The sequence below is a fragment of the Diceros bicornis genome, chromosome 6, assembly GCF_020826845.1.
Source record: "Diceros bicornis minor isolate mBicDic1 chromosome 6, mDicBic1.mat.cur, whole genome shotgun sequence".
NCBI classification, from domain to species: Eukaryota; Metazoa; Chordata; class Mammalia; order Perissodactyla; family Rhinocerotidae; genus Diceros; species Diceros bicornis.
In genome coordinates this window covers 8,528,284-8,556,116 of record NC_080745.1, presented here as the reverse complement: position 1 = coordinate 8,556,116, position 27,833 = coordinate 8,528,284, and the positions used below count along the sequence as shown (strand labels likewise).

The 27,833-nt window shown below is 40.0% G+C and overlaps 1 protein-coding gene and 1 pseudogene across 7 annotated transcripts in view; one reads left to right on the top strand and one right to left on the bottom strand.

Annotated features, from left to right (window-relative positions):
• The window catches only part of CCSER2 (coiled-coil serine rich protein 2), a 188,402-nt gene extending 162,638 nt beyond the window's left edge, over positions 1-25,764 (bottom strand). For 4 of the 7 annotated variants that reach the window (XM_058542806.1, XM_058542808.1, XM_058542807.1 and 1 more), the window contains exon 1: positions 25,578-25,763. The gene's annotated coding sequence lies outside the window, so the exon portion shown is untranslated. Of the gene's footprint in view, positions 1-25,577 lie in introns of all 7 variants that reach the window. The other 3 variants (XM_058542803.1, XM_058542804.1, XM_058542805.1) reach the window with 1 other exon arrangement.
• LOC131406881 (structural maintenance of chromosomes protein 1B-like) lies at positions 518-4,151 on the top strand (annotated as a pseudogene).
• Positions 25,765-27,833: the final 2,069 nt, after the last annotated feature.

The window sequence follows — 27,833 nt, the reverse complement described above, 5'->3', positions numbered from 1 at the left end:
TTGAAAGCCTATTATGAATCAGGCTCTGTGCTAGAGGCTGTGGATACAAGAAGACATTCCAGTATAGAGAAAAAGACATATAGACAAGAAAAAGGCAATGAAGTGCTATAACTGCTATAGGAGAGTGTGTGGGGTAACACATGGGCGCACAAAAAAGAACGTGATTAATTGGGAGAAGGGGATATCATAAATGGCTTCGTCTCAAATGATAAATAGTAAATAATAATAAAGACACTGAATGTGAAAAGCAATACAGGGTAAGTTAAAAGCATAAACAAAAGCACAGAACCAGCATGGCACATTCAGGAAACTGTTACTAATTAAACAAGAGTAGAGAACAAAGTTCAAAGAAATGAAGCATAAAAAGGGAGAACACTAGAGAAAACACAGCCTGTGGAAGCCCTTATATGCCAAACTAATTTGGGCTTTATTATGGGCAATTAGGCAATCAATGGATGTTAAGATGATAAAAAACAAAGATCTGACCTTAATTTTGAAAAATCACTCTGATTTCAGTATGGAGGATGGACCAGAGGAAGACGGAGAGATAGGTGAGGAAGTTATAACATGAGAAAGATGGCAAAGGTTGTAGCAAAAAGGTTAGAGAAAAGGTACAAACACAAAAGATATTAGCAATACTGAATCTTAAGAATTTTATCACAATAGTGAGCACAAAATGAGAGCACAATACTTAATAAATAAATGGAAGAATAACTGATTGATTAGATGTATGAGATGAAAGAGAAGAAAGGATTCTGGATTCCAGACTTGTCTGACTGGACAGAGGGTGGTGCCTTTAACTGAGAGCAAACATTATGTCTGGGGAAAGATATCATGAACTTTACTAGTACGTCAAGCTGACTTTGAGGAACCTACAGGGGATGCATGTGGGGTCTTTACTACTCACATAAAGGAGTCTGAAATGCAAGGACAAGGTCTGAATGGGAGAGAATGCTTTGGGAATTGTCAGCACAGAGATAACTGTCAAATGTTCCACCAGAAACAGATGAGGTCACCTGGGGAAGATGCAGAACAAGGAGAAAAGGGCTAAGAGCACTGTCCAGAGGATCGATCAGCAACACTTAAGGAATGGAAAGAAGAAAAAATGGCAACAGAGAAGGCTGAGAATGTATAGTCTGAGAGGAAAGAACAGAACTGGAAGAGAATTTGACAATGGTAATAGGCAGTAGTGTCAAATTCACAGATAAGCAAAGAAAAACTAAAAACTGAAAACAATGATTGGACTTGGTAGTTTGCAAATTTGTTCACCTTTGCCAGAGCACTTATGGGAGAAGATGAGAAAAAGAAAACTGACTACAAGGAGTTCAAGAGCAAAAAAAGATAAAGAAATGGAGTCAGGAAACATAACCCACCCTTGCAAAGACAAGAAAGAAAAAGGCAATGACTTGAGAGGATTACAAAGGCAATAAGGTTTGTGTTTTTTTCTCATTTTGTGCCCTCTTTTCTGTTTCTAAGATGCAAGGAAAGAGCTAAAAGAGAAGGTTAAAACTAAAGAAAATGGTGGGAACAATAGCTGGAGCAAGACCCCACAGGATATAAGATCAAGGTGGGCTTCCAGTCCCATTACGAGACCCGGAATGCCGGACAGGAAAACAAGGCAGAGGTTCTGACTCATGGCTGAGTCTCAAAGAAGGTGGCAGCCCGACAGGCACACTGCTCGGGGCTCCAGCCCCGGACACTGAGCACTGTACCTACAGCAGTCACACACAGAACTGCAGGCCACTCACCTGGTCAGCCTGGCGGGACCCGCAGGGTGTGGGGACTGTGCTTGCAGCTGAACAGGGCTGGAGAAGGCAGGGACTACGTCTTACTAAATATCATGAACAAATTCAACCAGTAAGAGCATGGCAAACTTAGGCAATACAAATAATCTCAAAAAGATAAGTATAATGAAAATGTCTATAATACATACTCAGCAGCTTAATTAAAAGACTCATTTTTTAAATTCTCAGCATCTAGCACAGAATCTGACACATAACAGACACCAGTGCACACAAATGAATGATGTTCTGGGTCTGTTGCAGGCCAATATCCCAAGAGACAGGAACACCTGTGGAAGGCACGCTCTGCAGTGTCTCCACAACCTGGGGAGGAAACTCTCCCCTCCTACAGGACCAGGAGGGTGGAAAGATCTAATTGTCTTTGCCGAAGACAAAAAAGGACAACAGAACTGTGAGGGGCCTTAATGATAATAGCTAATCTTTATTAAGAACAGTATGTGCATGGCACTGTGCTAAGCAGTTTATAAGAATTATCATATCTTAACCTCATTACAACACACAACAGGTACATTTATTCCCATTTCAGAGATGAGGAAACTGAGGTTTGCAGAGATTAAGTAACTTGTCCAGTTCATATAGATGATAAGGGACCAAGACCACTGAACCCAAGTCAGTGGCACTCAATAGGGTGGGTAGCGGTAGTAGCAGTAGCAGCAGCAACAGCAGCTAACACTTTGATGGCTCTTACTATGTGTTACCCAATGTTCTAAGGGTTTCATAAATATTAACCTATTTAATCCTCACAACTACTTTATGAAGTGTAATCTTTATTGTATAAATGAGGAAACCAAACACAAAGAGGTTAAGTAGTTTTCCCAAGGCCACACAGCCAGTCAGTGGTGGGGCCAACACTCAAAGTTAACCATTACCCTATATGACCTCTCTCCAATTCATTTTCTTAAGCTAACACTCAATATACTTGTGTTTTTCAAACTGCTGATCATAATATCAATTTATTGGTTTACGACAAGCAAGTTTTGTTGTAAATTAAAAGACTAAAATAGAATGGACTACCACATTCTTTTCCCAGCACCTTCTCTAGTGCTGGACGAGACGGCTGAGCTCCTGGGCACGGCAAACTGCAGGAAAAGCATAGACAGTGGATGTGTTTAGTTTTGTAACGGGTGTGGAAGGAAACAATCAAATTTAACAGTGAAAAATATTCAAAAACTTATTCATGGAGCACAAGTGAGAAAATCTGTTTCTTCTATAAGTGTAAAAGTTGTGTAGAAGAGGGAAAATGTTTAAGAATTATTCGAAGTACCTGCAAAGTCAATTTCAATGAAAATACCCAAAGAATAACCTGTTTTTCAAAGAAATCAACACTTTAGGGAAACCTTTAGAAGAAAATGAGAAAAGGGGTGGGAGGTTGAGAACAGAAAGCTGAAGAAGATGCTCAATTTAACTCTAATAAAAGAAAAAATGCAGCCACCAAACACAAACAAGTATGCAAAATTAGAAGAAAAAAAAAGTTACCAGAGCCTCCTGAAATGAAAATAAACAATGTAAAAACTGCAGTTTTTTCAAGAATATCACAATAAGAAAACAATTCATTTTTTAACAATAAATAATAACATGGGTAGGAACTCTATCTTAATGCAAACATAGCTAAGCCAAGAAAACATAGCTAAAGCCAAGAAAATGGAACGTGGAATACAAATCAGACTACCACAAACAAAAAAGAATTAAAGTCTCATACACTGAGTTAAAGAAGATACTTTTCACCACCTAAAGAATTATAAGTAGCTAAGAAATCAACAGAAGAAAATGAAAAGCAATGCTCTAAACAGGAAGATGACATAAAAGCAATGGAAGTAGAACTGGCTGATTCAGATGATGAAGAGAGAAGGTTTGAAAAGGAGTTTGAGGAAGAAATCTTAAATAAACGGAGAGATACTGAACTGGAAGCCAGTCAGCTTCATCATTAAAAGGAAGTTAAGGAACAAATAAGGAAAAAAGTAGCTATAAAATGACAACTGGACAATTTTCAGTGAGAGAAGACAGAGGAAGGAAGACATATTTTTGTAAAGAGGAAGCAGGTCACGTTCAGGAAAATCTAAAACTACCTGTTAAAGAACATATAGAAGGCAAAGAGTTGTTGGAAGAGTATACAAACACATGCAGACATTGATTGTCTGAAAAAGAAAACAGCAAGTGGAAACTCTGATGTAACTGAGATATCAAAACTGTCTGAAGGTAAAAGAGAATTACCTTATTCGGAGTGAATTACGAAATAATACTGGAATGGACCACCATGAGGGAAAACGCCAGGAAGGGAGGACAGAAGTTCTGGATTACCTCAAAAGGCTTTATCCAAATTCTATAATGAAGCCGTCAATGAAAGATTAAAGTAGACTAAGACTGTGAAAAGGTGACAGACTCAGTCTCTTCACATGGAATAAGTGATTCCGTTTGTGTGTCGTAATGGTCCTATTTGTCAGATCAAAGAAACAAGGCATGTCGCATTCAGTAGACTTAAAGAGACAGAGTAAGAAATTTGCCTGCAATGGTTTTTAAAACCTGAAACAGTACTATAAAATGTAATTATTTTATGTAAACAGTTTTGCTTTTGTTAAGTGTCTCATATAAGGAAAACCAACATAGAACCTAAGATGGTTACAGCTTCAGCAGTTTTTATAATGTTCAGCTGGATTTTAAAAATAATTTTGCAACATTTCACAGAACCATTTTATATTTTGGAAATCAGATTTATTGTAGTAATATCCTAAAGCAGTCTTTTCCTACTTAGTAATGAATCAGTCAATACCCTTGCTACACATACAACAATAAGAATGAACAGAATAGAAAATATCAGAAGGCATCATGCAGAGTGAGGGTGTTTCATGACACTTTAGTTTCAGTTATACATGTGTGCAGCATGTAAAATGTTCTGAACATCGTAAGATTTAAAATACACAAGGATAAAACATTTTTATGTAATGTCTAAGAAAATTTTCCTGCATAGGTATTCCTGAAAACATAAAGACCCTACCAACAAACTTTTGCAAATACAGAAAGCTTGCACACTGGCTGCCACTCATCCAGAGGACTGCTCCCCTCATTCTCCCCCCTTCCCCAGTGCTTCTCCCATAACCAGCTGACCTGAGCAGACACTGCCACCTGACCACCAGTGCAAAGAACTGTATGTCTTGGGGCCCTGTTCACACAGCTCTTCTCACTTACTCCATCTTCAAGATTTAGCCTCTTCAGCCTTAAAAGGACTGTGTGCACGTAAGTCAACATTTCGTCTGTCTTCACTCTCATGAGCAATCACATTCCATACAATCTCTTATTCTAGCACTCGCTATAGAACTTTCTGCAATGATGGAAATGTTCTATATCCACCCTGTCCAACACAGTAGCCACTAGCCACATGTGGCTATTGAGCACTTAGAATGTAGCTAGGGTGACTAAGGAACTGAATTTTTATTTTTACTTAGTTTTAACTCATTTAAATTTAAATAGCTACATGTGGCTAGTGGTTACCATAATGGACAGCACAGTCTTATGCACAAACATAAAAACAAAGTATTTGTCCTTCTCTTCTTCTGTCTTTTCAAACTCTTGCCCAGATATTATTTCAGAGAGAAAAAGCCTCCTGTTTATTTTCACTCCACTTATGAATCACAAAATATGCCTAAGGAAGACAGATAAACCTTGCAAGATAAACCAGATAAAAACAGCTTCTCACCAAGAAAAATATTTTAAAGTGAAATTAGATGTAATAAATAAATGCGCTAATAACCTCTATATCCTTGAAAAAGCCACTCTATCATATAGTGTACTTTGATAAACCACAATTTTAGAATTGAGAAATTACATCATATAGGAAATTACGTCCAGAGAAATTAAGGGAATTGCCATTCACAGAGTTTGTTGACCACAGAGCTAGCTTTTCTGACACACGATGGGTACAGAAATTCTTTCAGAATTCACTCAACAACCACTTACAGCAAATTACTAGATACAGAGAACAATAAGATAGAAACCCTACTCTCAAGCCTCTCATTCTTTCTAAATGTCCACCTATCTCCTTAACACTCATGTAATAAAACTTGATTTTCTTCAATTATCAATGAAAAGAATAATTTCAATCAACTTTATTTTCTGGATTTAATTACTAATAACCAACTGTTATTTTCTATTATTTTTGGTTGAAAAATATAAAATAATACTTTTATGAGAAAAAAAGTTTTGCAAGTACTAAATAAACAACTTTAAGTTTTGACATTACTACAACAATTTTAAAGACATTTTTCTGTAAAGACAAAATATGGATTTATTTTTAAGTTTGCTTTTAAATATGCTAGCTATAGCGTTTTAAGTGAGCTTTTTCTCAGAAATAACTTTCTAAACTTTAGTTATAATTACCACTTAATTATTAGTTTTAATTGAAAGTAATATTAAAATATTAACCTATTTCAAGACAGTAGGGAATATAGTACTGATACAGAATATTCAAATAATATACTAGCAGTCCAGGGCTTTGGTACCTTTTTAGACAGCAAAGAATGCCCTGAACCACCCCTTGGTCACTCAGTCTACCTCAGGTCTCTAAGCCAATTTGATATGCCACCACAGAAAATTAGAACGTTTTTAAATCTCAAGGAAACACACTTTGTGCCTTAATTACTTTAGCAATTTCAGTTGACGAATTCAAAGGGTTAACAGTGTGATAAGGCCACACAACAGGCAATCTTAGACTACACTAAAACAAAGTATCTAAATCAGAAGAGCTAATGCAGACTACTGAAGTCTCACTTAACTTCTAAGTGGAATGACATTAACAGTTGAAAGCATTAAATTTTATCCTTTCTTATTAAACTAATTATAAAATACTCTTTATTTAAAAATTTCTTCCTATAATTCCACCCTAAAACAACTGTTCTCATTACTTCACGTACCCTTCTAAATTACAACTACACACTCAATCGGCTATAACTATCTAGATACAATTTAATGTTCTACTTTTTAAATATCATTATTTCATAAATATTTCCCACATTTCTATAGTTATATTTATATTTTAACACTTACAATATATTATATTGAATTAATATGCTATAAACCATGAATTACTGGACCCAAGACTATGAACATCTTTATCCTTCAATATACTACTTTTAGAATTACCCTGACAAAATGGATACATACGGGGGGGTAAGGGTGAAGAACTACATTACATGATGAAAAGTAAAGCATTTACAAATGTTTTAACTTACAAAACCAAGAGAGTATACGAGTGTTGCTGTTAAATAGTTTAAGGTGTCAGAGAGGGGCAACTAGGATCCATGGACGGAAATAACAGAAAGACAGTTTTCAGTCCAAAATAAGGAAAATCTTTCAAACCCTCAGAATTTCTCAACAAGGTAATAAGCTACCACATAAAACACTAAGCCGTCCACCTCTGAAAGCATTCAAAAACAGGCTGGATAATCACTTGTCAGAGGTAGTGCAGACTCTTACACTGGATGGGCAGTAGTACTAGACAACCTCTCAGGTTTCCTTTCTCTATGTAGTGTTATTCAAATATTCATTAATCACCTGCCATGACCCTAGCAATGTGCTAGGTGCTAGGTATACAAAAGTTGACAAAATAGACAGGGCCCCTACAGTTTTTGCAATTACAGTCTAGAGTAGGTGACAGAAAAAGAAATTAAAAAAAAAAAAACACAAGCAAACAAATAATTATGAATCACAAGGAAAACAATGAAATGCTATAGGAGAAAATAGCATACTGGGCATCAAGGAAGGCATCTCAGGGGGGGAATAGTCAAGGTGTGACCTAAAGGAAGAGGAGCTTGCAATACAAAGAGCACTCCGGCACAATGGAAAGCCACTGAAGGTTATAAGCAGAAGAGTGACATGATCTGATTTTCATTCCTAAAAGACCATTCTGGCTGTTATGTGGAGAATGAATAGGAAGGGAGAAAACATGGAAGCAGGGAAATCAGTTAAGAAGCTGGGTAGGAAGGAGTCCGGAGGAGAAATGATGACAGTCTAGGCCGGTTGAAGTAGATGGATAGAAAGGAATAGAAGAGTTCAAGACATATGGGCAAGTCAGGAGCAACAGCACTTGCTGGTGGATTAAACACAGGGATGAGGGAAAAGGGAGAGAGAGAAATCAAGGATGACTCTAAGGTTTCCGGCCTGAACAACTAATCAAATGGTGCTGCCACTTTCTGAGATGCAAAGACTGAGGGAAAGACAGTGTGGAATGAAAGGAGAATCCAACTTTAAGTCTCCATGATTTTCTTTAGATCCTTAATAGAAAATTTCTACCAAAGCTCTCTCATGATTCATTCTCTGCTCTTTAAAAAGCAGTCTGTGGAAAGAGAGGGGAAATACTATAAAGTAGACTTGGTCAATTGAAAAAAAAAAAAAGGAACACAAAAGGTAGATTAAATTATTTATTGTATCAATGTTAAATTTAGTAAAGTCCATAACTGTAGAGTGGTTATGTAAAAAAAAAATCCCTATTCTTAGGAAATACATGTGAAAGTATTTAGGAGTCAAGCGTCATGATGTATGCAACTTTCTCTCGAATACTTGGCGTGTGTGTGTACGAGAGACCATATATATGTATTAGACATACGTACACATATACATATATAAGTACGTATGTGAGAGAGCAAAGGATAAGCCAATGGCATAAAATATTAGAAATAGGTGAATCTGGCTAAAGACTATTTGGACATTCTTTGTACTATTCTTACTCTTGCAACTTTTCTCTGAGTACAAAATTATTTCCAAATAAAAAAAAAATTTAAAGTAGTCAGTTCTAGACTGCTCTTATTCATGCTAAATAATTCCAATTCTTTTCAACCCATCTCATAGCTATTTCCCTCCAACCAGCCATCTTGTCTTTTCCACTACCCAGAGCAGTGTCCCCATCGGGAAGACAACCAGCATAAACAGCTCCATAAAGAGATGGCATGACAAGAGGTGAGGACTGTAACAACAGGCTACTTGCAATTTGCAATCTCCTGTGAAGTACAATGTCTATATCTCTGTCCTCTGGAATGCACTATGTCCTATGTCCTGATCTATCAGGCTGCTAGATGACAGCTCTTCGGGTTTGTATTTTCTCTTCTCACGTAATATATAGCAATAAATCTCACTGTAGAATTAGCATGTTCATGTGACATCTACCTGGACAAAGTGCTTCTCCTATAAGCTCCCATATCTCTCTGGGTGTAGCAATTATCATACTATTTTATTTTTAAAACCATGTCTACACGTGTTCTATTTTCTCTACTAGCCAGAGAGCTTCTTGAGAACAAAGACCACAATATAGCTGGGTTTTTTTAATTCCTAAGGACTATCATAATATGCAGAAAAAACATTCAAGCTATTGAGTGAAGAAATAGAGGTTATTGAAAAATCTAAATATGCTATGACTGCAGTTCTACTAAAAGGTATTTTTTTTGGCCTTGGACATAGCAATACATAGAACGAGTCCCACTCTAATTCCATAGCAAAGGAGACATAATGTCTAGGAGCTGCTGATCAAGAACTAAAATGCCAATAACAGTACACACAATACCACAATCTTGTTTAATTCAATAACAGAAATCATTATAATTTTATAAAATATAATTGATAAAAAGTAAAAGGGTATCTTAGGCTGAGGCCTGAGTATCAACTACACCTTAAAATCAAAGTGGATTTATATTTAACCTGTACTAGCAATTGGTCGATACAATGCAACGAATACTTTAGTGACAAGAACATACATGTCATAACACTCTAGACAGAACTTTGTTCTCTATTATCAAAGAATCTTTAAGTAAAATTATGTAAGGTAATATTCAACTTATTAAACAAATTAAAAACCAATCATTTTACTGTGAAAGGCAATTTATCAAATGGTACAATTAAACTTATCAAAGAGAATATGATTAAATGAGAATATACAAAAAGTACTCCAAAAACAAAGCTATAAAGTAGAAATGCATCTTTACCCAAAATGACTACAGGATAACACTTCAAAATGTCCCACTATCAAATATTAAAATACCAAATGCTGAAAGGATATTTCTGAGCTTGCAAAATTAACAAAACTTAGGTGAGTCCCTCATAGGGCCTGATCCTCTTTTAGCACTTAGAAAGGGCAGAACCTAGAGATGCAAATCCAAATACTATGCAACACTGTCTGTTTGTCCTTCTAGCCCCTTAGGAACTAGTTCTTCCTCTGTTTCATGCCTGGTGCTGCTTCGGTCTACTGTGGTTTATGCCATGTCTCGCCTGCACTCAGGAGAGCTTCCTGATACTTGGCACATCATCCCTGTGTGCTGCCCAAAGTCACTGCTCTGCACTCATCTAGAGTTGCCCAAATGCTCCAGCCCCATCTGAGGAACAGTGGACAGCCCAGCTCAGCCATCAGATCACTGGCAATGGTGAGCATGTGCCTCTAACCACTCTCTTCTGCCCTCTCCTATTACTAACAGGAGAGCACAATGTTTCGTACTCAGCTGGGTGCTCTGTCTTCATCCTCGCTGTCTATTCTCCTAGGTCCGTTTAGATCTCCCCAACTCACGGAATACAACGCACAGGTCAATTTGTAATAATTCTCAAATCTATCCTGTCCTCTCCAACACCACCTTATTTCTTAATGTAGAATCTTACCATCTCTAGCCAGTATTCTAGCATAGGTTTCCTTAATTCCCTACCTTCAGTTTCTTCCCCTTCAATTCATCCTTTATACTTTTCACAGAGTTAATATTCAAAATTGTAAACCTGATCATGTCACTCTTCAATTTAAAATCCTTCAGTGGCTTCCCAAAGAATGAATGCCTTAAAACAGTACTAACAACAGCAGCTGATACCTATTGAGTACTTGCATGCCAGGTAACGGAATTATCTCATTTAACTCTCACAACAATCCTACAATGTAGATATTTTTATTATTCTTATTTTGTAGATCTAAAGAAACCGAAACTGGGAGAAATCACATAATCTGTCCATAGACACATGGACAGTAAGTAAGTACAGCTAGGATTACAAAGGCCTTCAGAATCTGGCTTTGGTATTGCTTTGCAGCTGCTCTCTCCCACTGTGACCCAAGAAACCCTGCCTTCCACTCACAGCAAACCACCCAAGGACTGTGACCATACTATGCTCTTTCAGGACTCCTTACTACAGCACACTACTCAGTCGGCTCAAAATGCCACTCACCTACTTTGGTCCAACTTGGGAACTCTGATGCTTTTTCCTTTCTTTCTCACTTGCTCCACAGGGGAGCTGCTAGGTAGAACAATATAAGCCAAAACGATACACACACTCTACTCTCAGCTTCAAAACGCTACAATAAGAATGCAGAAATATGGGCCGGCCCCGTGGCTTAGCAGTTAAGTGTGCGCGCTCCACTACTGGCCGCCCGGGTTTGGATCCCGGGCACGCACCGACCCACCGCTTGTCCGGCCATGCTGAGGCCGTGTCCCACATACAGCAACTAGAAGCATGTGCAACTGTGTCATACAACTATCTACTGGGACTTTGGGGAAAAAAAAAGGAGGAGGATTGGCAATAGATGTTAGCTCAGAGCTGGTCTTCCTCAGCAAAAAGAGGAGGATTAGCATGGATGTTAGCTCAGGGCTGATCTTCCTCACAAAAAAATAAAAAATAAATAAAGAATGCACAAATAGATTTTCCAGGTAACTTCCAAGTGAGAATCTAGTGCCAGCCTCATAAACCCTAAATTCATCAGAAAATAAATAAAGATCAACAATATAACAACAGCAAAAGCTAATAAAAACTCACTTAACACTTTTGTAAAATATTCACAATATATAAAATACAACTATTTTGAAATATGTGCTAAATCATTCAGACTATAGGGACTCAAGTTTTAATGCACTTTCTTCTGCCAATTTGGACTTTTTTAAATGTTACAAGCAAGACAAATTCTATCTAAAATCTACTGTTAGAAAATCAAGAAAAAATTCAAGAAACTAAAGAGCTCTTCTATATCTGGGTTCAGAAAATGATGATTCAATACTAAACTTGTGCTTATGAAACATATTAGATAATGTAGAGGTACAGTGATTATGTCACCACATCTGTAGCATTAGCACATTAGGCCAGTAACTTCCAGGAACACACAACAATATCAGGAGTCTCTCCTGGGTATTAACTGACAGCGAAACAGCATCTCTTCACTGTACTACTCAAACATATTAGCTTACCATTCCCCACGCTACAGCTCTCATTTCTGTCTATCCACAGTCTGTTCAAGATCTTCCTGTAGTTAACTGCTCTTTAACTGGCATTTGGACATAATGCACCAAGTGTTATTTCAAACTTTTAATCTCTTTTCTAGCTCATTAAGAAAATGTCCTATAAGATCATTTCTGGCACTTATCCCAACCAGAAATCTGTTTCCATATATCTTTTCTTGCTTTTTCCCTCTAATCTTTACAAATCATATTCTTAATCCTTAAGAAAACTTCTTGTAAAAAGCATAAATTATTTTCTAACAATGTCATCTAATACAGATATTTAGAAAATTGACCTTTAATGGATACACAAGGATTAGTCTATGGTTCAAGAACTATTCTAGGGGCAGACCCAAAACTATTTTGCCTTTGGCATTCCTACAGAATACAACCAACATGCATTTCCTATAGAATATCCAGGACCTGGCAGAAGACTTACTTTAAAGGGGCATTTTACAATGATCTATTCAGGATATTAGAGCCTGGCCCCAGGAAACAGTAAAGGGAACGGAGAGGGAACAGCTCCATCAGCAGGATTTGACAACTCACGGAAAATGAGGGATAAGAGAACAGAAGTCAAGCTGATTCCCAGGTTTATAATTTGAGTAACTGAGTGACTGGCAGCATCATTAACCAAGACAGGAAAACAAGGTGAATACATGGGTCTGGAGAAGACCACGGATTTAATTTTTTTTTTCTTTTCCGGTGAGGAAGATTGGCCCTGAGCTAACAGCTGTTGCCAATCTTCATCTTTTTGCTGGAGGAAGAATGGCCCTGAGCTAACATCTGTGCCACTCCTCCTCTATTTTGCAAGTGGAATGCTGCCACAGCATGGCTTGATGAGTGGTGTAGGTTCACGCCCAGGATCCAAATCTGTGAACCTGGGCCACCCAAGTGGAGAGCGCCAAACCTAACCACCACGCCACCAGCCCAGCCCCATGGACTTAATTTTTGATGTTTTAAGTTTCAGGTTTTCTGCTAGACAATCAGGTGGGCATTCTAAGAAGCAAACCTAAGGACTGGAGTGCTCAAGAGAGAAAATGGGCTAAGGAAATGAATACAGAAAGAAGATAACGAAAAACAACGTGTGTTCAAGAAAGTATGACACAATGAAGAAAAAAGAGGTCAGCTTGAAACTCTGGGAAACATGAACATTCAGGGATATGAGTCAATAAAGACAGCTGAGAAAGAATAGGTAAGAAAGAGAAACAGGAGAGAGTGATGTCATGAAGGCAAAGGAAGACAGGGTGCTAAGAACATGGGCATGATCATCTAAAAGGTTCACACTGGGTTTAACAATTAGGAACTACATCCAAGGACACATATGACTTCAGTAAGCAGAGGAAGCAAGAGTAAAAATACTGTCGAGAGGCAGAATGGCTCAAGCAAACAAGGCAAAGAAGGAAAAGTGTGAAGTGTGTCTGGAACACAATGTAGAAGAGTTTTGCTGGTTCAGGTAGCAGAAGACAAGAAAGGAAGTCTGGGCCAAAGGCTTTGAATCCCAGACTTTATTCTATTTTGGATTTTATTCTGTGAGCAGGAAGAAGAAAAACAGGTATTTTTTTTTTCTTTTTAAGACCACTACTCTGGTGACAGCGTCCATGATGAACTGGAATGACAAGAGAGTTAAGGTAAGACAAGCTATCAAACAGTCTTAAAATTATCTAAACATAGTAATGAGCCTGAAAGAGGGTAGCAGTAGCCAAAGTAAGAATTAAGGGATACACGAAAGAGAGACACTCACTACTCCCAGGGTGCCCTAAAGATTCCACTATTATTATATTATTATACTCATCACATTGTATCATAATCATTTGTGGACTGAGATCCTCTCCTCTTCAGCTTCTCATCACCAGCCCTAACAAATCAGGAACATCAAAAGTGGCCAAAAAATGCTTGTTGAACTATAATAGAACTCAGTAACATAAGACATAGAAATGAGACTAAAGATACTTCTCTGAAGTATCAGAGTGACCTACAATCCTAAGTGACCTACAAGACAGTGATACAGAAAACAGTAATGGAAAAGTCAAGATCAAGTTTAGGGAATAAGTTTAAGATACGTTTAGGGTGGAGTGTGTCTAAGGACAACATCCAAATAAAAATATCAAACAGAAAAAAATGAAACTACGGTGGAAAAAAGTATTCAGATATTCAGACAAAAATAGAGATTTGAGATATATAATGAAATCATCAAGAAATCTCATTATTTGCTCTTAAGAAATATTTAATAAAGTATTAATTTCCTAAGACACTTTAGGGTATGACTTTGTCTTTAAGAATGCTATCTGATGGCCAATAGGCACATGAAAAGATGCTCAACATCACTAATCATCAGGGAAATGCAAATCAAAACCACACTAAGATACCACCTCACGCCTGTTAGAATGGCTATAATCACCAAGACAAAAAAACAACAAATGTTGGAGAGGATGTGGAGAAACAGGAACCCTCATACACAGCTGGTGGGAATGCAAATTGGTGCAGCCTCTATGGAAAACGGTATGGAGATTCCTCAAAGAATTAAAAATAGAGATGCCCTATGATCCAGCCATCCCACTACTGGGAATCTATCCAACGCACCTGAAGTCAACAATCCAAAGAGGCTTATGCACCCCTATGTTCATTGCAGCATTATTCACCATAGCCAAGAAGTGGAAGCAACCTAAGTGTCCCTCGACTGACGACTGGATTAAGAAAATGTGGTATATATATACAATGGAATACTACTCAGCCATAAAAAAAGACAAAATCGTCCCATTTGCAACAACATGGATGGGCCTGGAGCGTATTATGTTAAGTGAAATAAGCCAGAAAGAGAAAGACAAACACTGTATGATCTCACTCATATGTGGAATATAAACCAACACATGGACAGAGAAAACTGGACTGTGGTTACCAGGGCAGTGGGGGTGGGCACAAGGGGTGAAGGGAGTCATATATGTGGTGATGGACAAACAAAAATGTACAACCCAAAATTTCATTTCACAATGTTAGAAACCATTAAAACATCAATAAAAAAAATAATAATAAAAAAAAAATTAAAAAAAAAAAAAAGAATGCTATCTGAATTGCTCATTTGTATATTCTGTACAAATTAAATTGACGTAAAAGCCCAACCAAATGGGTCTATCAAAATTGGGTCAATGTTGAATAGTTATTTGCTTTACTCAATCATTCATTCAACAAAAATTTATTGAGTGACTATAAATTTGTGTTGGGGTAACGGGGACCAGACATGAAAGCAAACAGAGTAAAATACAACAAAATAACTGCAAAATGTTAGAGCAACACAGGCAACAGCAAATATAATGGAGGATGCATAGAAGAGGCATGATGAAAATATGCCTAAAAGCTTTCCTGCAAGAAAAGACATCTATATTCGGCTTTTAAAAAGATGACGTGATTTAATAAGATAGCTAAGAAGCTGAATGGTATTTGCAAAAAAAGGAAGAGTATATGCAAAAGCATAGAAATGTCAGAGTTTCTCATCTTCCTGTAAACATGACAGCAGATGAGGGCCACAGCTCATGGAGAACTTTCTGTACACTGATAACGCATTTGACAGTTATCCTGTAGTCCTGTGGTAAGAAACATCCCATGTGCATCAGGACCCCCTAAGGAGCACTCCAGATCCCCTCAAGTAGAGCGCAAGTACAAGCAGGCGGTGGGCAAGAAGCTAAAAAGAGGGCGTATTAACTTCCGTAGACAACAGCGTACCACAGATTTTTAAGCAATACAGGACCTGATCACACCTGTGTTTCAGAAATCCAAAAGTCAGCAGCATGGATCAGCGGTAAGGGAAGAAAATCTGGAGGAAGACCAATGAGGAAGATTAAGAAGCGACTGCAGGGGCCAGCCCAATGGCGTAGTGGTTAGGTTCACGCGCTCTGCTTCGGTAGCCTGGGGTTCATGGGTTCACAGGTTTGGGTCCTGGGTGCGGACCTACGCACCGCTCATGGAGCCATCCTGTGGCAGCATTCCATATATAAAGCAGAGGAAGACTGGCATGGATGTTAGCTCAGCAACAATCTTCCTCAAGCAAAAAGAGGAGGACTAGCAACAAATGTTAGCTCGGGGCCAATCTTCCTCACAAAAAAAAAAAGAAGAAGAAGAAGAAAAAAAAGAAGCAGCGGCGATTGCAACAACGCTCCAGCACTAAACATTGACAACTACTCACTCAAACATAAATGAACCACAGAGAGAGGCAGCTGAAGTGTCGTGACTGTAACATGGGCTTTCAACACAAGTTTCTGAACTCATCTCAGACATCAACTCAATAATCAGAAGCAATTACAGTAAAAGTGCAGTCAGGTGCATTTAAAAAAAAGGAAAAAGAGTGGCTATTAAATTTTCCCCTTAAAAGTACTTCATTTATACAAGTTTTTTTTTAATTAAAAAAATTTTTTTTCCTTTTGTAAAAAGGTAACTTCATACTAAAACTACCATATTGGACAGAGATCACCAAATCAAAATTTAGAACCTACCACGGGGCAAGCACTGTGCAAAACTGCTGAGAATGATAACAGAGAAAAGTTACCAGAGAAAAATGGATTAGCAAAAAAAAATCATTTAACTCATTTCCTAAGGATTCATAAAAAATTTTGTTACCCACATACAAAAACTACAGTTTTGAACTGATAAAAATTCACCAAATTGGAGGGAGGGGATGTTCTTTAACACCTCTCCCCACCAGCCACTGCCTTCATTTGAAATAAACAGGTCAATACACAAGGAAATATATATCATAATGATAGACCTCGGGTTCACCAATTAGGATAAAATTAATTGCATTTATTTTTCAAAGAAATGGCTCCTGTCTTCTTTTTCTCTCTCTCTATTGGGTCATTCCATCAGTTATAAATACTTTGTATTTATACAATATACTAGAAAAGTACCCATCTTAGAAAAAATAAAAATTCCTTGACTCCACATCCTCTCCAGCTATCACTCTGTTTCTCTCAGCTTTAATTTATAATAAACTCCTCGAAAGAATTGGCTGTCTCCAATTCCTCTCCTACAGTTCTCTCTCAAACCCATTCCAATCAAGTTTTCATCTCCACCACTCCACCAGGAACAACCTGTGAAGGTCACCAATGATTTTCACATTGCTAAATCTAACCATCACATCTTAGTCCTCGATCTAATAGCATCTGACACAGCTGATCACTCACTCCCTCATTAAAGCATTTCACTTGGCTTCAGGGATACCATTCACTCGTAATTTTCCTCCTTCTTCATGGGGTGCTTCTTAGTCTCTTTTGCTAGCGCTAGCTCTAACTCTCCCTCTCCCTCTCCCTCTCCCTGTCCCCCCCTCTCTCTGTAAACATTATAGGACCGGAAGGCAAAGTCTTTGAATGACAACTTCTCCAGCCGCACTTACTCGCTAGATTATCTTAATCAGTTCTCATGGTATTAAATACTATCTCCAGCCCATATCTCTGCCCTGAACTGCAGACTCATGTATACCCAGCTGTCTAGATAGTTATCTCCACCTGGATTGCTAACTTAACGTGTCCAAAATTGAACTCACTATTTCCCCCTATAACCTGCTTCTCCTGCAGTCTTCCCTATCTCAGTAAACAGCAACTCCATTATTCCAGTTGTTCAGGCCAAAACTCAACCCACATCCAATCCACCATCACATTCTATTGCCTCTGCCTTCAAAATGTATACAGAAGTGGTCACTTCTCCCAATCCCTGCCTAAAATCACCATCATCTCCTACCCCTGATTGTTGCTGGAGCCTGCTGAATGATCTCATTATGCCCCACCTCTGACAGCTCTACATAGCAGTCAAGAGATCTACTTAAAACAAGTCAAAAACCCTTCAATGACTTCCCATCTTCAGACTAAAAGCCAAAGTCCTACTGGCCTACAAGGCTATACACGATCTTTCACGCACCCCTCTCCCATCCCCCTATGGCCCCCACCTCATCTTCCACCAATCATTCCCCTCAATGCTTCCACTGATCTACTTGCCACTCCTCAAACAGGTCAAGCACGCTTCAACCAGAAGACATCTGCACTCTTGCTCCATCTTCTTCAAAAGCTCTCCCCCAATATCTGCACAGACTGGGTCACAGTATCACTTCTTCCACATCTCTGCAACTCATCATTTCAGCCTTCTCTAACCACCTTATATAAAACGGCAGTATCTCCCTCACATGCTCTTTCCACCTTATTCTGCTTTGTTTTTCTCCACAGCACTATAATAGCTGACACTTTACATATATACTTGTTTATTTTCTGTACCTTGTCATTAGAATGTAAGTTTCACAAGGGCAGAAAATGTGTTTTCTTCACTGCACTATTACTAGCAAGTGCTCAGCAGGTATCTCTTGAAAGGATGGATGGCAGGAACGAAGGAGATCCAGACTCACGATCTGGTGTCAAGGCCTGGGTTGAAGGAATTGACAGTACATAACTTCTCAAGACCTTGAAAAATGTCGACTGCAAGAGTGGCCACAACAACGGCAAAGTCTACAACTCTAGCTGATGCCAGTAATAAATAAGAGTTGACAAGTCCAGACTAACCTAAAATGAAGAAAATAAACTTGAGGAAAATTTTAAAAATAAAAACAAAAGGAAGAATAAGAAAAAAAATGGCCATCCCTGCCTCCCCACTCCCTGTAAAGAAATACCACATGGATATGTTTCCTGTAAGCTGGCCTACCAACTTGAACCAAAATATCACCAGACCCATTCTGCACACTAAAAAAGCTGTTATGAATAGTTCCTGCTTTTCTAAGCTATGGTCTTCAGAGAAAATCGTAACTCCCAATCATTAACACTGGCTGCCAAGACATAATGGTCAGAGAAAGCTCTCAAATTTCCCCAAAGCACTCAGGCTGCAATCAAATATCATTAATACGATGACAACAACAATTCAAAGTACCTTCTGGTGTCTGCCTATCTTTGTTGTCCCTAGTGTATCCACTAGGGGCTCAGTCATTAAAGATTGCGATATCTTGGTATGGGGGGAGGGATGTGAGTGAGAGAGAGAGAATGAATTCAAAGAAACAGGACCTGATTTTAGTTTTTGCATTTTAAACATAGATTGCAAGGGAACAGAAAGCATCTGCTAAGATATGAGTTCATCTGGGCTTTTCAATACCAGACACCAAAATAGAGATCACAGAAGGACCAAAACCCTAAAGAACTGTCTCGAATCTCCCATGCCCACACATAGAACTAAAGATATGGGGCAGGAAGCCATGCCAAACTGGACAGCTGGGAGCAGTGATTGGGGAGAGAACGGTGGTAACAACCATGGAAAGGAAGGGAAGAGAGACGTAATAATCCATGTTTTTTTCTCTTCCCACTGTACTTACCAAGTACAGAAACCGGGCCAATAAAAACTGAGAAGGAGAAGGCAGAGAATGAAGGGTAAGGATGCTCCAAAGCAAATGGTAGGAGAAGAAATCAAGCACAAATTCCTTTTCTAAGTGACTCTTTGAAAAACAGACATATGAAGTAAGTTAGGAACTGACCAAGGAAATTTTAAACAAGCCCCCACACCTCAGACAACTATAGAACTGTATGAAGAGAAGAGAGATTCTTAATTATTTGGAATGATGGTCTTGGGGCATTTTTAAGATCAACAATCTTCAAAGATGATCCAACTATATTCAAACTAATCTACTGATCAACATGGAAAAATAAACAGGTGAAAAACTTCAGCTTTCACAGATACAGCCTTTAAGAATCCTCTGGCTTCCCAATGGCACCAAATCTCAAAATAAGCAACTACAAGGCTTGAAAGTCACAGAACTAACTCTGGGGTCATTCAAAAGGAATCAACTCATCAGAGAAGAGCCGAAAACTCAGAGCCTACATCTAACATACTCTGATTGGTCAATTCACTTAAAAAGAAAGGAGAGTTCTGATTGGTTGCTCTCAACAGGCTGAGTCATGCCCCAGCATCAGCACCTGTAGCAAGCAGATGTTAGAAGCTAAAAGAGGCTGGCCACCACAGGATACTCCGAGAAAGGTCTGAGGGGAAAAAAAGTCAGTACCGAGGAAAGACAATTCAGCTCTACACAACCTCTGGTCATCAGCATATCACATTAGGGCACACCAACCTGAACTGTGTGTAGCCTGAGGCAGCATTTTGTGTTTACTTCTGTGCTAATATACTTCCCTCTCCTTAGCACTCCTCCCTTGCATCTGGCACTGATGGCTCTCCCCCCTCCTCCCTGACAGCTGTCACTTTCTCGACCTCCTCTTCCTCCATCCACTCTTTGATTTTGGTGATTTGGTGTTTCCTACCCCCAATTCAGTCTCTTGCCCTGTTCCTGTATTAGCTCATCCTGAATTAGCTCATGTCTTCTACTCAGCCTCTGTCCTTGACATGCAGACAGTCCACTGGGGGAGCTAGATGTGTCACATGATTAGGTACAATACATCATAGTCAATGCTATAACAAAGTGCTGTGAGCACATACTCACCTGTCATTACCCCACTCAGTATCTTCCAAATCAACACTCCAGCTTCCCACTCTCTTGTAAGTCAGTTACTAAGTCGTGTATCTTTCCATAATATCCCCTGATCTCCAAATCCACTTGCAGTTCAGGCTTCATTTCTCATGCCCTATTTCAACCACTACTTATCAGAAACACAATTCAATATATTTCCACATTGCCACATCAGCCATCTCCCTAAAAGACATACCATATTATCCTCCTGCTTTGAAACATCTAATACCTTTCCAATGCCTAAGAGATAAAGTTCAAATCCTTAGCACAGAAAATAAGATAATATAATACATTTTTCAAATGGAGCCTTTTAAAAGCAGGCAGACTGGGTTCCAGTTCCACTGCTTACTAGCTTTGTTACCTTTGGTAGGTTACTTCATCTCCCTAAGTTTTCTCATGTGCAAAATGAGGATATGAAAACAACTTACCTCTTACCATAGAGGCAGAACTTATCATAGAACTTACCATAGCACTGTTATGAGGATTAAGTACCTCATAGCGCTGTTATGAGGATTAAGTACCTCATAGCACTGTTATGAGGATTAAGTACCTCATAGCACTGTTATGAGGATTAAGTACCTCATAGCGCTGTTATGAGGATTAAGTAAGAAACTACCATGCTGGTACCCAGCACTCAGTGTTAACTATTACCCTGAAATATCTCATCTATCTAGAATGTCTCACTCCCCAAAGGAAGCGGATAACCAACGTTTTACTTTCATACGTTTTAGAATGAAGAGTTTAGAATAAGAGTTAAATCAGAAATGCCTTCTGGTGAATCCTGAATCAACAAAAACTTCAATTAACCAAAATATTGCTTTCATGAAAGTTTTGGTTCATCTAAATTTACTATAATTTATTAAAAACAAGTACTCATTTATAAAAAAGATAATTAGGTAGTTTTGTTTTGTTTTGTTTCTTATTCAAGTTCAAGAAGGAAAAAAGCAGCAGCTTACCAATGGAAACTCGCTTAGATATTTATAAGAATGTAATTCTCTTCAGTATAAAATTCACATAAATTAAATTCAATCTCAATTGCATATATAATTTGTTAAAGATATATATATATATAAAACACAAACTCTGGAGGCTTAAGAAAATAAAAGTGTGCATCAGATGGTGGAGTGACATTCATTCTCAGACCTCACAATCAAAAGATGAAATCACAAAATTTTTTTAAAGTCAGTGATTTTAATAATTTTAAAAACTGCAAAGTTGGGGCCAGCCCAGTGGCATAGTGGTTAAGTTGGCGCACTCCACTTTGGCGGCCCGGGGTTCACAGGGTCAGATCCTGGGCACAGACCCACGCACCACGTATCAAGCCATGCTGCGGCGGCATCCCATACAAAGTAGAGGAAGATGGGGACGGATGTTAGCCCAGGGCCAGTCTTCCTCAGCAAAACGACAAGGATTGGCAATGGATGTTAGCTCAGGGCTAATCTTCCTCACCAAAAAAAAAAAAAAAAAAACCTGCAAAGTCTACAATAACAAAAATAAAACAGATCAGAAGCATATTTCAAGAGATTAATATATTTATGATGTTAAATGGTAATGAAAATTGGTAAGACAATTCCAGTAAATTTATGGGCAAAGGACAAACAATTCATACAAAGAAAATAAAACTACAAAAATACTGCATTTGCTTTTCTATTTTGGATAGTGATGTTACACAGCAGGTACCTTCATACCCATTTTTAAAAAACAAACTTTTGAAAACAAAAGCCTATAAAAGTATGATAAAACTCGTCAACCAAACTGCAGGAGACACTGTAAATCAATACAACCTGTCAGAAATAAATCTGGCAATATTTTTCAAAAGTGACACAAACCTTCATACCCTCTGACCTTGTAATCCCCCTCCTGGGACTTTAGCCAGAAGGAAAGAAGCAAAATGAAGGACAGCTATATGTTAACTGCATCGCTTGCAAAACAAGAAGCACCTTGGATGTCCAATTATTAAAAGTAAGTAACTCAACTCACTGTAACACTGTATAACACTTCAAATGTAGAAAAACTATAGCAAAATGAAAAAAAAGAAAGCAAATATTAAACATTATATTTATGCTTTGATTATAGTAAAAAATCATTTATATACGGTAATAAATAAATGAAAAGAAAAATTTTATTTTGATTTTTTTTCTTATTTCTTTGACCATTAAGTTGTTTGTAAAATAAAAAGCGTGTTGGAAGTGATCATGTCCACCACAGTAAGTACACACTTCAAAACTGACTTTTCAGAGGCAAAACCACAACTATAAATTTTTTTACCAAAAAGCCTATCACATAGGAGAAATCCATAGGCTCTTCTCACATACAGCCTAGACATACGCGTAATTTTAGCCATGCTATTAGCCAGCTGTAACCTTATTAAAATCTCAGTTTACCATCAAACTGTAATTGTATGTGGGATCTCCATATGGTGAGCAGAAGCCACTTGCTATGGGGCATCTGGAGATAGGGCCCCAAGCACTGATGTTAAAAACTATCTGGCTGAGTAGAATGGTGAAGGTTAGGTTTCTCCTACATCCCCAAATGAATTATCACGTTTCCCAGCCACTCAAGGGTTCTAAACCCCTAGGAGTGGCGGCTAAGCATTCAAGGACAGAGAATGTACAAGCCGACTTGCTCTCCCTCTGAAAATTGGCAACTTCCTCATTTTCCCTGCAAAGCACCATGCAGTAATGAAAAAGACACAAGCATGAGGTCAGGAGACGTGGGATACAAGAGACTCTAAGTAACCTCAAGCAAAGCCTTTCAGGCTTTAGTTGTTTAATGGGTAAAATTTTAAAAGCTGAACCAAATAATCTGTTAATTCATTCAAATTCAATATTCTATTAATTTAATAGACCCCCTTTACCAGTACATGACCATGCCTCTCAAAACCCCCCACTCAGGCTGTGAAACAATTATTAAGACTGAGAATTACAAAAGTAAAATACACAGAGGGTCAAAGACCTGGACTGTATCCCAGCTCTGCCCCTTCACCTGCATGACCTTGAGCATATTACTTTGCCTCAAAATAAAGTCCTAAGATCAAAGCAGCAGCAATCTTTACTGGCCACGTCCTTGTCATTCTTGCCTCATAAAATGTATTGGTTTTTCTGTCATAACTGGGGTTTCGTTCCTAACCAGCAACAACAATAATTTTGACTTCATTCTTGGAAATTTAAAGGTACCTTGTGCATTCATCTTTTCTAAGTTTTCTGATACTGAAACAGGTAGTTAACACATTTTGCCCTTCTTAAAGCTATATTCAAGACTGAGAGCATTCCTCAAAAATGTACTCAATAAATGGTTTTTGAGCACCTGTGCCACACACAGTATGTGCTAGAGTTGCAAAGGTCCCTTCCCTTAGAAGCCCAAAAGTCTAGTGGAGGCAGACATATAAACAAATTAACTACCAGTTGACAAACGCTAACTGTAGAATGTACAATGTACTGTTGGATCAGTCTAGATAAGGGGGAGAAGACATCTGGACAACATTCAGACGTGATGTTTGGTTAGGTCTTGAAGAGCAAGTTGTTTACAGGTAGAGAAGAAATCTCCACAGAGGGCACAGTGTAAAACCACACAGGAAGACGTCATCTTCAGAGAACTCTAGTAGTCTCTGTATGGAGAGGGCAGACGAAATGGCAGAAATGAAATGAGAAATGTAGACAAGCACTAGAAATTGTGAAGGACTTTGACTTTTATCAAATACAAATTATGGAGAATCAGTGATGGACTTTAAACATAGAACCAAAGGCCCCTTCTTCCACCAGACAGTGAAAAGCATTGAGTCAAGGCAACAAACAAAAAAAAAAGCAGGTCTGGATGTGGAGAGGTAGAATAAAATGTTTTTTTTAATGGAAAGTTCCTGCTCTCAGGATTGCTTCTAGCAGTTTCTTAGTCTGGCATATTAATGCAAGACTGGGGTAAACCAGTACAAATTACTGCTAAGGGGTTCAAGAAAGTGTGTTTTTCACCTAAAGATTAATTGAAGTCAATGTTGAGAACACTAAAGAAAAGAACCAAGTAAGAAAATACTGAAGAGCTACAATAAATTAAGAGAGGCAAACAGTACTAACATCAGAGGAGATGAAGACTGAATTCAGGCAAAACATTCAGGAATGTTTAAATTCTTATCATATATTGATTACAGATAAAACATGTTTTTGCAGAAGGAGAGTATCTTAAACTCCTTTTGGTTAAACAGCTGCCACCACTAAACTCCTTAAACTAGTCTAAAAGATGATGATTTCAAAACAAAAAAAGGCAAAATTAATAGGTTCTTTTATATTTTAACGCTAAGGAGAAAAGGAATGCCTTTTCAAATGGCTACTTTGAAAAGCCGAAAGCTCCATTTATCTCACCAACGGGAGTGAAACATCCACTTTCCAACCTGGTCCCAGGAAGAGTCCATACATGAGTAATTTCCAGGGGCTAAGGCCTAGTCTTGGAACAGCAAGCCTAATTGGCTGGGCAGCCTACAAAGATGAATTTGCAATTATTGAAATTCAAACGCAAGCTTCGCCACCAACGACCACCTCAAAGGAGACAGCCTCCTTCTACTTTGACAAAAAAGTAGGTGCATAAAAAATATACATATGTATAAAAATAGCAGACGTCTAAAACGGAGTGAGAGGCAGCATCTGAACCTATGGCAACGCTGCGGTCCTCCAAAGTTTGATCTCAGGATGTGTTTTAGGGTGTGTCTTTGTTGTGGCCCAGCAATAAAAAAGAAAAAAACCCCGTCATTCAGGGCACTCCGGTACCTGACCCTGTGAACGCTCACCAGCATCCCGGCTCCGAACCCACTGGGTATCTCGGCCTCGCCCCATCTCCCCAGAGATGCTGCAGCCCCGGCGGCCCGAGGCCGCGCGCCTGTCACAGCCGCGGGCAGGCGGCGTCCGGCCTCCGGGTCCACGCCCGCCCGCCTCAGGCGGCTCGCGGAGGGCTCCAGGAGGTCGCCGCGGAGGGCCGGAGGGCGCCAGTGCCCCACCCCGGGCGCCTGGGCCCCCGACTGCGCCCCCCGCCCGGGCTCCGCGGGCGCTCGCCCCTCCCGGACTCCGGCCCGGCTCCCGCCCCGACCCCGGCTCTCACCGTGCGGAGGTCGCGCTGCCTCCTCGGCCGCGGCCCGCGGCGGGTCGCCCGGGGACCTACGGGCCCAAGGACCGCAGGTGAGGCGAGGACCGCCCGTCACATCCCCGCGGACCCCGCCGTCCGACCCACAGCAGCCAGCATCGCCTCCGCGGCCTGAGGGAGCACAGGACTCCAGGGCCACCGCGCCCCGCCCTCGCCGGCGCCCGCCCGGACTCCGCCCTCCAGGGCCCGCGCAGCGCGCGCGCGCAGCCCCGCCCCGGCACGCCCGTGCGCAGGCGCGAGCCCCACGGGCCCAGGCCCCGCCCCCGGTCCCGCCCCCGCCTCCTGACTCGGGCCTCAGCCCACCTCTGGCTCCGCCCCCGCCCTCTCGCCAGCCGCTCCTAGGCTCCGCCCCCTCGTCGGGACCCGCCCCCCTCCACTGACCTTGCCTGCCTGCCCCCTGACTCAGGTCTTTGCTACACCCAACCCGTGACTTCAGCTGGGTGGCTGACCCTAGCTGTAGCCGGCCTCCTGGTTTAACATTTGCTGCTCGACCGCGGTCAAACCTGCCAACTCCACCTGCTGACCCGGAAAAGTTAGGAGTAATCCGAGCTTTGGGACTGACATGGGCTCTCCCCCCACCTTTCGGTGATGGGGACATCTCCGGCATTTTGTTTGCAAGTCTATCCCTGTTCCCTGCGCCCTCGTGCTCTGGGGCATGCCTGAACCATACATCCCGCCTACCACACCAAAACACGGGATCTTGCTGAGGCTGAGAGGAAGGAAGGGCCCCCCCAAGTGCTGAGATTTGGAGCAACTCCATGGCGCCATCAATCTAGGTTCCTTCTGCCGGGAGCCAGGTCCTCCTCCCCCTTGGGGCTTCCGTCGCCCACAGGCCATCTCCCCCTCCTTCTTCCCCGATGCCTGGGCCTGCCTTGAGTGCCCTTACCCTGCAGGCCTCTCCCGTCTGGCTGGGTGTGAAAGCCCTGGAGCTGCCATTCTCTGGGATAGACTAGCTGCTCTCCGAGATCCTTGTGGGGCGTACTTGTCAACAGCTCGACTACAGTAAATGGCATTGAAGGAAGATTTCTTGAAAAGTATCCACTTCTTCCATATCTCCGGATCAGTGATACTCCAAAGGGAAAAGGAATGGGAATTACCAGCCTGAGATGAGGGGGCATGCTTGATCTGTAGAATCACATTTCACTTAATAATATACTTTTATACTTGGAAAATAAAGTGTCATTTTTAATATCAACCCCTAAAAGTAAAGATTGAATTTCTTGGGTGATAAGATGCGTGTTTAAAATGTTGAGAAAGACTGGATCTAAACACTCTACAGTTTATCTTTGCGTCCAGTCAGATCATTAGAAAGGCAAACGCCAGACTGAACTCTTGAACGCACTCCTTAAGAACATCCTGAGGAGACACTAACGTGTGCTTTGGGGTTTATGCCGTCAGCTACCTTAAGAGGTGGTACAAGACATGGCTCCCAATAGCTTGTCGGTGAGAACTGGGGAAGATGCTACATACTTAACAGTCTCCATAGGAGGATCTGGAAAAGGAACATCTCTCAGTTCCTAAAACCAGAAAGAGCTAGGCATCTCCCAACTGCTGGGTTGTTATCTTGTGATTCCCCAAACACTTGAGGCAATCATATTTTCTGTTTTCTTTGGCAGCTCTTAAGGACTAAGTTACCTTTCCCTTCCTCCTTTACAAAGGTTACTGGGTACTGCTGTGTAGGAATAGTTCCCAGCTTCATCTAAATTTCCTTATTGCTATTCTGTCTTTGTCCCAATTTCCTCATTTCCTTGGTTGTTATATCACATTAATTATATCAGCCACATCAAATTATATGTAGAAAAAATTTAACATTAAATATAAATGTTAAATAATATAAAATATAAATAATATATATATATGTGTATCCCTAGAAGTCTGACCTCTGAAGGTCTGAAGGCTGCTTATGACTAAGGTTAAGGGTAAGAGGGCAGACCAAACTGAGCAGTGGTTCACATTTTAGCATGTATCAGAATCACCTGGGGGGCTTGGTAAAACACAGATTGCTGGTCACCACCCCCAGTGTTGCTGATTCAGCAGGCCTGGGTGGTACCCAAGAATTTGTATTTCTAGTAAGTTCCCAGGGGAACAATATCCCAGGGACCACACCTCAAGAACCACGGCACTAAAGAACCTCTTCAACAATCTGTGCTACAATCATCCCAATCAGGTAGAAGAAGACCATCTCCCAGGAACCCTTGAAGGACTGAGGAGAGA